Here is a 14,087-nt window from a genome sequence, read left to right as displayed (position 1 = left end):
ACTCTGGTTACATATTTCTTAATGTTTTTTTAATTCCCGCAAATGTTGACAACCTCTGCGATGCACGTATTTTTTACTACAGTGGTTATGCTACCTTATTCTTTCTTCACTCCGTCTGAATATACCAGGACTGCCTGCAAGCAACCTTTCATCTGACTACAAACTTGCCCCACCAATAGATACTTCCCACGCAACATATAATCTACGTTAATCTTACTTACGCTGCCACGCTCAGTTAATATGACATTACTTTTGTACACAGGTTTAAACAAACACACGATACTCAGTCCCAGCTAGATGAAAGGAGACGCAAGTTCTGATGGAAAACTGCATCCTTGCCTAGTCCACGCCACCTGCAGCTGATAATCATCACACAGTTGATGTTTAGTGCAAAACACCAAACAAGAACATAGTTCACCGTTGTAGCCAGCTTGTAGAAAACAGAAGAAAAATGTCATTAATACAGCTTGAAATAAGTTGCATAAAATATATCTGTCTTACTGTTAATAGCTCAACCTTTCTATGTTACATGTTATCTACCCTGCATTTATTTCTGTAAAACTTTATTTGCTATTGATTGTCAGAGACGAGCAACAATCTATTTATATTATGTGATTTGGGAGGGTAGGACAATGAATCCACCCCTATCTGCTTATTATTGCTGTCTAGGATTATTCGTTACCTGTTACTGCTTTACGATTTTAACTGTGTCAGTGAAATATGCATCGGTAATCTGCTGCAGCCTTGGTCTCCTAGCCTTTGATATCAGTTTATTGTGATTACTGCGAATTAATGACAGTTCTGTTGCATATCGTACATGTGGTGAAACTTTAAACTGGTCTGTGCAGTGGATCAATACCTGTATATTTAATAGGATCGTCACATGTGCTCAAAGTGAACACGCATGCAGTATTTGTTTTTGATATATGGAGGGGGACGGATGCGATAAAAATCTTATCGAGTTCTCTATTAGATGAAGTTAGTAGAGCTTTTATAGTTCGTAATTTTTCTCTGTGAGATGGAACAGAATAACGATGATATAATGTTGGGGTGAAAGACGTGAATGGCCGCCGAGGGATGTGAATCTGTAGTACCTGCTTGTAGTTTGGAGATGCACCACAATGCAGTAGCAAAATCCACGTCCTTCCCCCAGTTCCTGTACTGTCTTTTATACTACCTTGTGTTGCAGGAGCAGGCTTTGTCTCTGTTGAATAGTCAAAACACAGTTTTGTTGCAGTAACTTAGCTTCGCCTGTTTATACATGAGTTGCAGAAGGCGGTAGATATAGCTTTCTCCAACTTCTACTCAGTTACGACTTACATTGGAACAAGCACATGGGCAAAGCTGCAGGGACGGTAGTGGAGAGTCTGATGGGTAGTTGCAAGATGCATAGGGGCTACCTAAAACCATATTGGAATTTTACTGTAGCAGATAGTTTCGCGAAAGGTGACTCATTTCGAGATATGAGGGTGCCAGAAATATGATTCAATAGTGGCTGTAATTATTAAAGGACTTCTCCATAGGATCCAACGCAGGTATGTGGTTGAATGGGAAGACTTGATTCCAAGTCGTAGACCTCATTTCTTGCAGGTAGCGTAACACTAGAGATCTGGAAAGCTAGTGTACATTTCTTACGACCTCAATCAGCACGCCATTTACTACTGGCTGTAACCCTTCTCAATCAGTCATCGCCTTTAACCCAATGGATTTATTCCAGAACTTCTTACATGGTATCAAGACAGAATATGTTACAAATACTGGAGAAATATCTAGTGTCAGCGTGAGGAGGTTGCAAATAAGTGGTATGGGTGCCAAGAAATGCCATATTAAAACTTGACGAGAACTTTTCAAATGATTTATTTGTTTCCACTACAGTGCTTCGTTCACCTCGGTCCACGTCACAGGCCCCGCAATGCTGAGGCCACTGCCCCAGCGACCTGTGCAACGCAACACTGTGTCGTGCCGGGCTTGTTCACCAGCTGTAGAGTTCCGATTACGCCAGGATGACTGCACCAGCAGCCAACTGTGGCCACCGTCCCCACTGACTCCACACTGCTCCGCAGGGAGCCGTAGGCTGGCCCCGCTGCTGCTTCTTCCTTGTGTGGCGTAGCTGGGAATGTGGCGGCAATGATCGCCCACGATGTGATGTCCAAATCTGTGGCCCTCGCCACGAAAGTCTCCGGCATGTGTCGGGAGCCGAGACGACTGACCGTGGTAGAGAGCCGAAGAGTGGCCCGCCCTCGCTGTCTGTGTATCCCGCGTCCGCCTCAGAGGGTCGAACCAACGACCCACAGTGGGCTGGGACGCTGTCGCACCATCTGTTATTGCATGTATCCTGGCGGAGTGGTACACACTGCCGTCCAGAAGAGCTGCCACATTTGAATGAATCTCTTTAGAAAACAACACCTATTTATACTCTGCTACGCACCTCTGTTTAGCTAACGCATCACTTCGAGTCACATATGCCCAACACCCTGGTTGTGCCAGTGGGCCCCTTCTGCCTATGGCTTGCTCCATGCAAACCACTGCATTTACTCTTTTCAACGGTTCGTCGTCCCTGTGGCCTCCATTCCACTTCACAACCGCCCGTCAGCATAACTTACTACAATCTGGCCTGCACCTGGCTGTAACTTGTGCGCTCCGAAATATTGCACCAAATCTAACTTCCCTATCTTAAATTGTGGTGCCGTTACAGCAGGTAATGCAATACATAGATTTATAAAGCCGGTATAGCTTTTAACATGGATACTTGTGTGCACATGTAGAATCAAGACCGCTTGTGACAGTAACATACAGTAGTTGTTGGGATCGGGTTTTTGACATCTGGCGGTTTGTAAGACAATTAAACCTCTCTTTCTAGGACATGGTGGTAGCACTTGCAAGAAAAAGTTATGAGACGTGTCCACCCATCGTTGATTCTCAGTCAGTATTATTTCGTATCGCCAGCGATATGTTATTGACAAAGTGTTATACTTACAAGGGAACCTCCCCATCGCACCCCCCTCAGATTTAGTTATAAGTTGGCACAGGGATAGGCCATGAAAAACTGAACACAGATCAATCGAGAAAACAGGAAGAAGTTGTATGGAACTATGAAAAAAATAAGCAAAATATACAAACTGAGTAGTCCGTGTCCAAGATAAGCCAGATCTAGGTGCGTGTACTCTGATGAGCACTGTGGTCCCGTGGTTACCGCGAGCAGCTACGGGACGGAAGGTCCCTGGTTCAATCCTCCCTCGAGTAAAAAGTTTTAATTTTTTATTTTCAGACAATTATCAAAGTTCATGCACTCAGACATGATCAACTTCGCTCTCCAAAATTCCAGGACATGTTCAGATTTGCTTGGACACATGCAGGATTTGACGGTCTACACACGGAAAAACTTGAAAACGTTAAAAACGTATGTTTTGACAGAGCACAGGGAAAACTGTGCGACTGTGAAACTTGCACTCATTTGTTGCAGTTTATATGACAAACTCTTATGTCTTCATCACTTTTTTGGGAATGATTATCACATCCACAACAAAACCTAAATCGGGCAAGGTAGAAGAAACTTTTTACCCATTCGCCAAGTGTGCAAGTTAGGTGGGTCGACAACATATTCCTGTAATGTGAAGCACATGTCGTCACCAGTGTCGTATAGAATATTTCAGACGTGTTTTCCTGTGGAGGAATCGGTTGACCTATGAATTTGCGATCAAATGTTTTCGGTTCCTATTGGAGAGGCACGTCCTTTCGTCTACTAATCGCACGGTTTTGCGGTGCGGTCGCAAAACACAGACACTAAACTTATTACAGTGAACAGAGACGTCAATGAATGAACGGTCAGATCGTAACTTTGCGAAAATAAAGTAAGTAAAATTTTTACTCGAGGGAGGACTTGAACCAAGGACCTCTCGTACCGCAGTTACTCACTCTAACCACGGGACCACGGCGCTCCTCAGCTTACACACTCCTTGATGTTGCATATCTGACACTTGGACTACTCAGTTTGTATAATTTGCTTATTTTTTCATAGTTACACACAACTTCTTCCTGTTTTCTCGATTGATCTGTGTTCAGTTTTTCAAGGCCTATCCACTGTGTCAATTTATAACTAAATCTGAGGGGGGTGCGATGGGGAGGTTCCCTTGTTAGTAGTAGTTTCGCCTTGAGCATCAGGCTTATAAAGTATATTTTTGTGTTCTGATGTGTGCAAAGGAAATGACTATGTCCATTCATAAGGAAGGCTTGTTAGTAGTAGTTTCGCCTTGAGCATCAGGCTTATAAAGTATATTTTTGTGTTCTGATGTGTGCAAAGGAAATGACTACGTCCATTCATAAGGAAGGTATGGATTTGACGTCAAGTACTGTGATAGCAAAGGGACGTGTATAACAAGTCATAAGAACGGTACTGACATTTCTATTTCCAGAGCCACAGCCGTGAAGAGGGTGTGTTTCCGATACTGCGCTCATTGTCAAATATCGTTCAACTGACATTGCAATCATAACATTTAGTTGTAAGTACAAGGATAAAATATATATGTGACAGATTTCTTACGATGAAAATTCTACCTGTGCATACCTGGCATTCAGCACCAGTCACCTGTGTGGGGATGATTCACATTTCCCATCAACAGTAGGAGCTGTCCGAATGGAGAGGCCTAGTGGAGTGTAGGAATGTAGATGACTTAACTGTATTGTCCTCTAGACAACCGAATAGCGAACTAATACTTAGTATGTGTTAGATAGCTTTCATGATCATGTGGAAATTTGAGAAAGATTGAATATGGAGATTTGTTTGCGCTGGACCATTATTCATTCAAATGTTAATTGTTCATTTGACTGCTTATTCACATTTCAAAGACACGTTTGCCAGTTCTCTAGACATGAAAAACACCTTAGTTGACCTTGTAAATTATAGGGATGATTAGGAATCTGCTACATCACCGACATTGGTATTCGTGGGTGGAAGTATCAGTTTCCTCTATTTTTTTCGAGTTTCCGTGGAAATGTCGTCACAGACACGAAAAGTTTTGAGTTAGTCAGTGATTTACAGTACACCCCACACTGCTAAAGTTTTGGGTTTGTAGAGAAATAATTTCCAATCTGTATCTTCAGAATTATGTTGTGCGGGCAATCGGTAGCATACTGCTGTGTACTTGATATCGAGAAGTACCGCGAAAATCGTATAATATTATGGCAAACCATACGAAAATACACGTGTTCTTGTAATCCCAGAGTCTGGAGATGGGTGTAGAAAAGCAAGCAAGCTAGCAGGTCCAGACCAGAAACAGTAATGTGTTTGTGCCAAGGGGGAATGAGCCGAAATTTGTAGAACAGTTCTGAGAGTGACTTCGGTCCACTGAGTGTGCTCTGGTCACCCAATGGGGCCATACGACCGCCAACTTTCCAGGGAAATATCTAGTGCTATGAGGAGTGTATACCATGCTGTCTTCGCAGTATATGTATAAATGATGGAAAAGGGCTGATTTTGTATGGCCCAGGATATGAATTGTATGTTTACTACATCGATATGGTATGCAGTGATATATTGCTAGATTGGAAATCTTTATCACCCTCTAATATTCAAGCTCCAGTCATCAGTGGAATAGCAGTGTATTTGAGTAAGAGTCTTTCCATATTTGACGATATGCAGGCGACTTTGCAGAGTTTAATTGTAGGTACAATATGGCGATCTGTACAAAATACAATCATAATGATCTATTTATTCACAAGGCACCCTTTGTGCCAGGAAGTAGGAGCGTCTACAAACTGATTTGAGCAAGATGGAGGCATGGTATGTATGGAAAGTTCTGAGAAAGCAAGTGTTCAGAGACAATTTCAAGCTGACCATCCATCTCTGGCGGGAATGCTATCACTCATACGCCACTGTGGCATTAGGACATTTCCAGACCTGTAGCTGTAGGATACCGAAATTTCGGCCATTTTTTTCTCTTCTGTAAGACAGTGCTTCGGATTCTGTTTGTGTATTTGTGCTGATTTCCTCCCATCTGTGCTCAGAGAGTGCTCTCTTTCCAAACAACAAGAATGCTTTTATGATAAACAGTTTTTTCCAGAGCATGCACAAGCTTTTAGCAGTGAGGACGTTTAACATTTCTGAGACACATATTGATAGCATGATGCATCTGCCACACTGGGTTCACATGCACCGCTAGACACAGCTCGCATGTCCCTTAGAACTGCTAGTAGCAGTGCACCCTCTGCTATTCTTGAATGGATTCTGCAGCGTCTGTGAGGGTGAGTTGCTCGGCAATTAGGTCTTCACTGGACACCAGGTAGAGAGAGGGGTCATACCAGCAACGCTAAACACACATGCTGCCCAGTGGCATCTCGCATATGGTACCAGCGTGACCACACCTTGGAGTTCTGTCATGTCAGTATAACACTCAAAGAACTCTTAACTGTATACCCGAAAATGAACCCAACTTTCATCCGCTCGCTGTAGGCTGTAGCAGAGTGAGAGCTATGGCTCACACGGCGTGCATCTGGTGGCGGCTCATGGTGGCATCAACACAAGCGTGCCCTTGGAGCATCTGTGCTCTGCAAATAGGTCTTCGCTTCTGTCTGGTCACGTCAGCAACAGCGCCCGGGTAACCCCATATTTCGAGAGGAATTTCTCAGGTGTAAAGTATGATAGGGATGCCGCCGCCGCCTCAAGCTCGAGGGACCCGAAAGGGCACCTGTGCATGGCTTGGCAGTTGATGGCTGCGTTGTTTCATGGGAGCTGCCAGTGCATCCAGAATTATGGGAACATGTGCAGTAGCCTCCTGTGCGTTCCAGTGGACAGGGGATGGTGAGCGGTGCCTACGCATGTTGTTTGCATATCTGTTGCATTATTTTGCTGAGCAGGTCTGTAGACTGTGCTATGCGTTATTTTGACAGTTTACGAGTTGCTTTCATGTCTGCACATCAGTGCACTACATTATTTAAGAAGAGTTTGCATATTTGGGTGCTGTGTACAGAAATTGTTTCGGTATTTTAGAAGTTGTTTGCGTGTCTGCAGATTATTTCACTAATTTACGAGTTGTTTACAGGTCTGTAGGCTGTGTGGTGTGACCCCAAGCATGTCAGAGTGTGTGTTTTGTATCAGTGTGATAAATATACTATCTAAAATCCATCAGTAAATAAATTGTTCCAAAATATATAAAATAAACATCTTCCTCTCTCCAGCAGCCCACCAAAGGCTAAATCATTTTCCCCTCCAGACAGCAATCTTGGGTTACATCATGGAATGGACGACAGCACCCTCTGGAGGCGGTACTGTGTACTAGGTCAGTTGGACTGTGGACCCCATGCTGACGACACTGTTTACTGCCGCTTCCTCCCACAATCTTGGATTTTGTCATAGAATGGACCACAGTGGCAGTACTGTGTACTAGGTCAGTTGGCCTACGGACCCTATGGCGACTACATTTGACAGTGGTACTGTAATTGTTTAAATAAATAGTGAATGCAAAATAAAGGCTTATGCCCAGCACAGGTTGAGTCCTCTTCCTGCAATTTCCTAGGACAAGGTGGCAGTCAGATGACTTAGGTTAGTGGAGGTAGTCCAACTGCCTTTTCTTTCCTGCCACTTTCTTAGGTTAGTAGAAACTGTCCAATTGACCTTTCTTTCCTCCAGAATTCAAACTTCCGCTAGTTCCTAGGAAGAGGTGGCAGTCGGATGACTTAGGTTAGTGGAGGTAGCCCAAATATCCTTTTTGTCCTGCCATTTTCTTAGGTTAACAGAGGTGTGTTGCATTGTCCTGATGGAATTTGAACTTGCCGCCATTTCCTGGGGGTGGGAGGGGAGGGGGGTTAGGTGAGTGGAGGTAGCCCAATTGACCACCTTCCCACCAAAATTCAAACTTCCCGCCAAAATCCGCCATATATCATGACATGACAGCCATCATCTTGGGTGACATCGTGCACTGTTACAAAGTCTACAGGCCACCATCTTGGATACATGTGGGAAAAATGGAGAGTGGGGTGGTGCTCTCCTAGCTCCACTACTTACTCCCACCTCATGTGTGATCAGTGGCTCTACACATCTAATCTACAACGGTCCCTACAGTTTTAGTTATAGCTTCCCCATGTCCTGAGTCTAAAGTGACCTCTGAGGGTAAATTCCAGCCTGTAACTTACATTTCTGTTTGTGTTATTAGGTGAATGGAAACTAATCAGGTATAGTATGCTTGAAGTGACGCCGTTGCAGTCACGGCAAATGTCGTATACAGTAGTTTGGAGCAGTGGCGTGTCGGTAGTTTTGAGAAAGGCTACAGCTGATTTTCCTTCCCCATTTTTGCCCAGTCTGAAATTGCACATCTTTTTGTAATAGAGTCTTCCACGTTGGGGCATTAAATCTAACCCTTCCTGACATTTTTTTGCAGGATTACATTAAGGATATCATGTTCAGTTCGCCAGCTCCTTATGTGCAGACTCTTACGGCACTAAGGCGAAATACTGTAGAGCTGGTGATGGAAGAGATGTAGAAAAAGGTCTGAAGAGGAATTTTGTACCGCCTAGACGTTCTATGGGGAGCACAAGGAGCACATGTGGAAACGTATCTGTACAAAGAATCGTGAGTTAAACTACCATGCTTATGCTGTATTTTTCCTTTCACTTAGTTCCTTGAATAATAAAAAAAAGTATTCGCTCTTACGTGAACACTTCTCATTCCTTTTAACTAATTTAATTGAATTTCATTGACAACGACACAGTAAAGAAGATCTGAAATACTTAAATATGAACTGTATCCCTGTTTTAATATATTCATGAATTACCTTCTCATAACCCTACAGTATTCCTGCAGAAAACAGATTTATTAACCTCATAGATGGCAATAGCATGACGCTCACTGGCGATTTCCTGTGGACGTAGCTATCTACAGATCTGTTAAAGGATAACACACATGAATAATTAAAATACAAATTTTCGACTAGTGTTTATAATACGCTGACAATCTGTGTAATTTCAAGTAGAAAAAAAAAGTGTACGTTTCACGTACTGTCGTGGTCTCACTATAACTGTTGTCTTGCGCCATTTCAGTATGGCGTCGGCATTGTTTCCACTATAGCATTTATTACAATCGAATCATCTGGAGCTGTTCTCCTGTCTCTGCTGGTAACTCGCCTAATTCACTGATGCTCTCCAGAACTGCCTACTACTTCCCCTTTTCAGCCGAGTCAGTTCTTTTCAATAGTTGCTTGTCACGTCAGTCATATGCCATCAACTAACCCATGCAATAGAATTACGTAATGTCTTATAAATGAAATTATCACTTGTGAAATTTCAAATGAGACTGGAATTCAGTTTTCAGTATGATTCTGTGGACAGAAATGGAAGTAGTGGACCCTCAAGGACTTGCGGTTCTGTTTGCACGCAAATCATGTTTTTAATATGTTGATAGAACCCTAGAGGACAAGGGGCCAGAAGGATAAAAACATACAACATCGAAAGTCACTAAAAAAAGATGAAATAAAAACAGAATATGATCTGTTACGCTGCCGTAGAAGGTGGAGGAGCTGATACTCTGATGTGTTGGGGGGGGGGGGGGGGGGCTAAAATGGAATAGCTCTCCTGGGCAAACACACAACAAACACTAACGTTAACTCGGAGCTTTCTCCACCCAAAGTTGACTACCTTTGAAAGTCAAACACTGTGGGACATCTTTTAATCAGATTTACACAACCACAACAGCCAGCGAAGACAGCACTCGAATACACTGCGCAGTCAACTGATAGATAATTTGGATCAACCCGAGCACTTGAAAATACACAAAACTGCCAAACGATCTAAATTTAGATTAAAGACAGAACAGATAAACAGTACAGCAACACACACTATGATTTCCCTTCTCTGTCAAGGCTACCTCAAAATTTTGAAAAACGAAATGAATCGACCAGGAATCCTGATAACTGGATTCCAAGAAACGAGAAACACTGATCAGAAACCCATGGAGCCAGAAGGTTATAGATTTTCCAACGGAATATCACAGAACACGAATCGAGGTTAACCAAAAAATAGTAGACGCCATAATAGAATTCGAAGTACAAACCGGTAGGCTCTCAAATCTGACTATAAAAGTTGCAGATAAATAATAAATGTCCATGGCTCAGCTAATGATAAAAATGATAAAAGAACAAAGAGAAGAAGTGGGTGGAGTTTGAGAGCTTTCGCTTCAGACAGCAAGAAATGTCAACAAACATTTGACGGAAATGCTAACTGGAGGCCTTAATGTCCAATTTGAAAGGGAAAAGAGATACAGAGGTGCTATAGAGAAATATCCAGCACAAATAAGAGCGATCAACAATGGAATAAAAAATGACCTGGTCTCATAATCAACATACTTCATGAGATGAGCAAATAAACTCAAAACCTGTAATCACACAGACTGGGAAAAGTCGGTTCATGTTTGGATGGATAACTATCATAACGAAATTTACAATTTGAAAGTCCTGAAGGAACAGGCACTGGTTCGGATCATTACTTGATTAAAATAACATTTATGTTCACTCTATTGATAACGAAAAAAAAACTTAAAAAAGTCACTAGTTTTATCATGTTGTTTCTCATGTTAAAAGCGTGTTTGATTACCTTTTGATAGCATATTATGTCACATAAAGGCTGAGATAGGCAGATTCGCAATTCATCAGTAATAACTGAACAATGATTGTGCATATATTTCCTTTCTCTTACAGATCAGTAACTTTCTTCTCAATTCTTATTACATCTGTAGCTTGCCTTCATGGTGCACTTGGGGCAGCTGATAAATGTAGCAGGTGGTTGTCAGAGTTGAGCAGTAAAGTACGAGACACGCGTTCTTTTCAGTGAACAGAGCAAGCAAGGGACGCTGGTCTATTATCTACAGATCTGTCTGTGAGTTTACGAAGGGCGCCGCCACCAGACGAGAGGAATGTCGAGGAGGAGGGGGGGGGCTTACCATCCCTCCAGCACACGAGGAGCGGACAGTTTTTCTTTCTCCTTAGCGAACAATTTGGTTCCAGAGCTCGCGAAACAGAAAACATGAGTTTACATTTCGTTTTACTGCCTCCACTGTGTTACCAATTGGCATCTCTCTCTCGTTGCAGGGAATACAGCTCGATCAGCAGAAGGAAATCTTAGAAATGTGGACATGTAACGCAAAATAGATACCACTAGTTACCAAAGCGTTTTCTTTTTTTGGGTCCATGCTGTACTGTGGGAATCTTGTTCCATGCCCACAGCGCAAGTCCTATTGGCGAAGACGCTGTGGCATCACAGGGATGGCTCTCATGTCCCTCCACCTGCACTAGAAATCTGAAACTAAGCGTTTGATTGGAAAAGATTCCTTTTTTTATTTTTGTAGCAAGGAGACTCTCACGGCGAACAGGCCTGTGAGTGGAACAGACAAGCTAAAAAGATACAAAATTAGTGCGGGTTTGAGGTTTCGTAATTCTCACCAGGAGGTATACGTGATACACGTCATATTCTTTTCACCTCACTCATCATACTCTGACATCAGACTGGTCAGATTGCACCGTTTTCAGGCTCACTAGATCAAAAATTTGCCTAATTGGCTCCGCGCGACTGCAGGAAAACTTCTTCCTCGACGTGCAGTCGTGTACAATGTCTGCTTGTTCCTAGGCTATTGAAGAATGAGCTTCTGGCTCAGCATTCAGCCAAGTAGACAGATTTATGTTTCACCTCCTGCTTTGGCAGATCAAATTTTGTCAATTGATGCGAGATTTGATTAACGTTTGGTTCAGTTATTTGAATTTGAAGAATACTTACCATTTTTAGTTGGAGTGCTTCAGTCTAAGTGCGGATTCGATATGAGCTTCACACAGGATCACATATTTTAACCCATTTAGTTCTTCTGACTTCATTCATTCCTGTAAATTGTTGTTGGAAGTTTAATAACACATTTACATTGGAATGGACGCATACCATAGTCCTCATTAAAGTAAATCTGAACAGGGATCTTTCGGTATCTACTTAAGCGTTAGGCAGGATTAGTTGTATTTTCACCACCAAGCACCAGATGTGTCTTTACAAATAGACGCATCATACAGCACTTGAACCGAGCCATCACATCAGTAGATGTAGCTACTAGAATATAGCACAAATGCCCTGTACGGTAAACTATGGTTCAGCTCCGGCACTATAGGGAATCTCGATATCGACTTGTTCCTCAGCTCTGACGATGATTCAGTTGATCTTTAGACTTGCATGCTAACTTTAACACTATAATACACATTCATTGTTGATTAGAAAGTACATATTCTTTCAGAACGGTCAGTGTGGAAACTGTCATATCGCCAAAGTCCTTTTTCTTTGCTTTAAAAGACATTCTTAACCAATTAATTAAGTTCATTTTGTTTTTGTTGAATAACTTTTGCTTATATTCACTAACGTAACAACAATGTTGCTGAAACATGTTCAGTGTACCTTTTTGTGGTTTGTCAAATAAATGAAATTCTTAAAGCACACTGCCTTTCCTTCAAGTTGCGAGTACCAACACCTATATATGATTCTAAAGGGTGAGTGAGACACTGATTAATTTCATACAGATATTTTGGTCAGATACGTAAATTTCTTAGCAAATTTGTTGAAAGAGATTATCCATATGTCAATACTTCCAACCTTGAGTAGAATGTCACAGGGATAATTTATTTCTCGCGTTATCCAATATCTGTTATGTAGTTTAGTTAAGCGTTTAACTTAAGGGGAGAACTGTGGTGTTTCATGTACATGCACGTAGTTCAAAGTTAGTTGAATATACTACACACGAAGAGAGTCTTGCGAACAAGGACCCTCATAAACTGATGAATAACAAGCAACATGAATAATGCACTTCGAACATCAAACAAACTGATGACCTAGAGAAAATAACTTCTCAACAGAAACAAATGGCTAAACAAGTAGTCCCACAAGCACATGGAAAAATCATCAGTGGTTTAATGACGAACGTGATAAAACAGTTGAACATAGGTACCAAGCATGGTTAAGATATCATAGTCAAAAAATAGAAGGATCATACTTCTAACTCAGAAATAAAAGGAAGATAATCAAAAAAAAATAAGGAGAGTTAGACGTCAATGCGAAAAAGACATTCTTTTAATGATAGAAACAAACAGTGCGAAAACAAGGTTACCACAAACTATTTATCAGACAACCCCAAAGGTGTAGTCCTCCAACACCAATGTCAAAAGATAAAATCAATAAGATTGCCCATAGTAACTGAGGAAATACAGAAATGTTAGCAGAAATATTTCACAAACTAGTAAGCTGTGAACTCCACCACAAATTTTTCAAATAGAAAGACAAACACCCAACAAAATCATCAGCAGAATATATAAACGCAACAACCATCCATAAATTCTACAAATCTTCAAGAACTACCAAGAATGTTGAGAAGACCAAACATTTGCAGAAATCTGAAAACACGTTGTAGAAATAGTGAAGATTTCTTACACCACTTTATAGTGAAATTCTGGAACAAAGAAGAACGTCCAGAACATTGGGCCACAGCAATAGCACATTCATTATACAAAAAGGAGGAAAACAAATCCAGATAACTAGACAGTGTTTTCCCTCTTGTATTGCATATAGGAAGTCTTGACAAGCATTCTGTAGAATTATTGCAAATACAACTTGAACACGAACTAGGAGACTGCCAAGAAGGATTTTGACACTGGATAAACTGCCCAAAACAGTTAATAACTTTAACATTAGTAATGAGTGTCTACAAAAGAAGATGCAAACAACTAGTCACAACTTTTGTATATTTCAAAAACGCTTGTGATTGTATCAACAGATCTTCTACGCTGGACGTACTAAGGAATTTCAGAGTTCATCCCAAATTAATAAAAATTATAAAATCAATCTTCACGAACACCACATCCAAAGTAAAATTCACAGGGCAACTATCTCAACTGTTTATGTTGAAAACAGGGCTAAGACGGATGATAGTCTCTCACCACTATTCTTTAACTATGTTCTGGAATACTTGATGAGATAATGGTACAACCAATATCCCAAGAAAATGAAACTTTAACTAACAAAAGTCAAATAAACGTTAATTGCTTAGGTTTCGGAGATAACTTGGCTTGATTAGGTAATAA

This window comes from Schistocerca nitens, chromosome 1 (assembly GCF_023898315.1).
Source record: "Schistocerca nitens isolate TAMUIC-IGC-003100 chromosome 1, iqSchNite1.1, whole genome shotgun sequence".
NCBI classification, from domain to species: Eukaryota; Metazoa; Arthropoda; class Insecta; order Orthoptera; family Acrididae; genus Schistocerca; species Schistocerca nitens.
Note: the sequence above shows the minus strand (reverse complement) of the source record.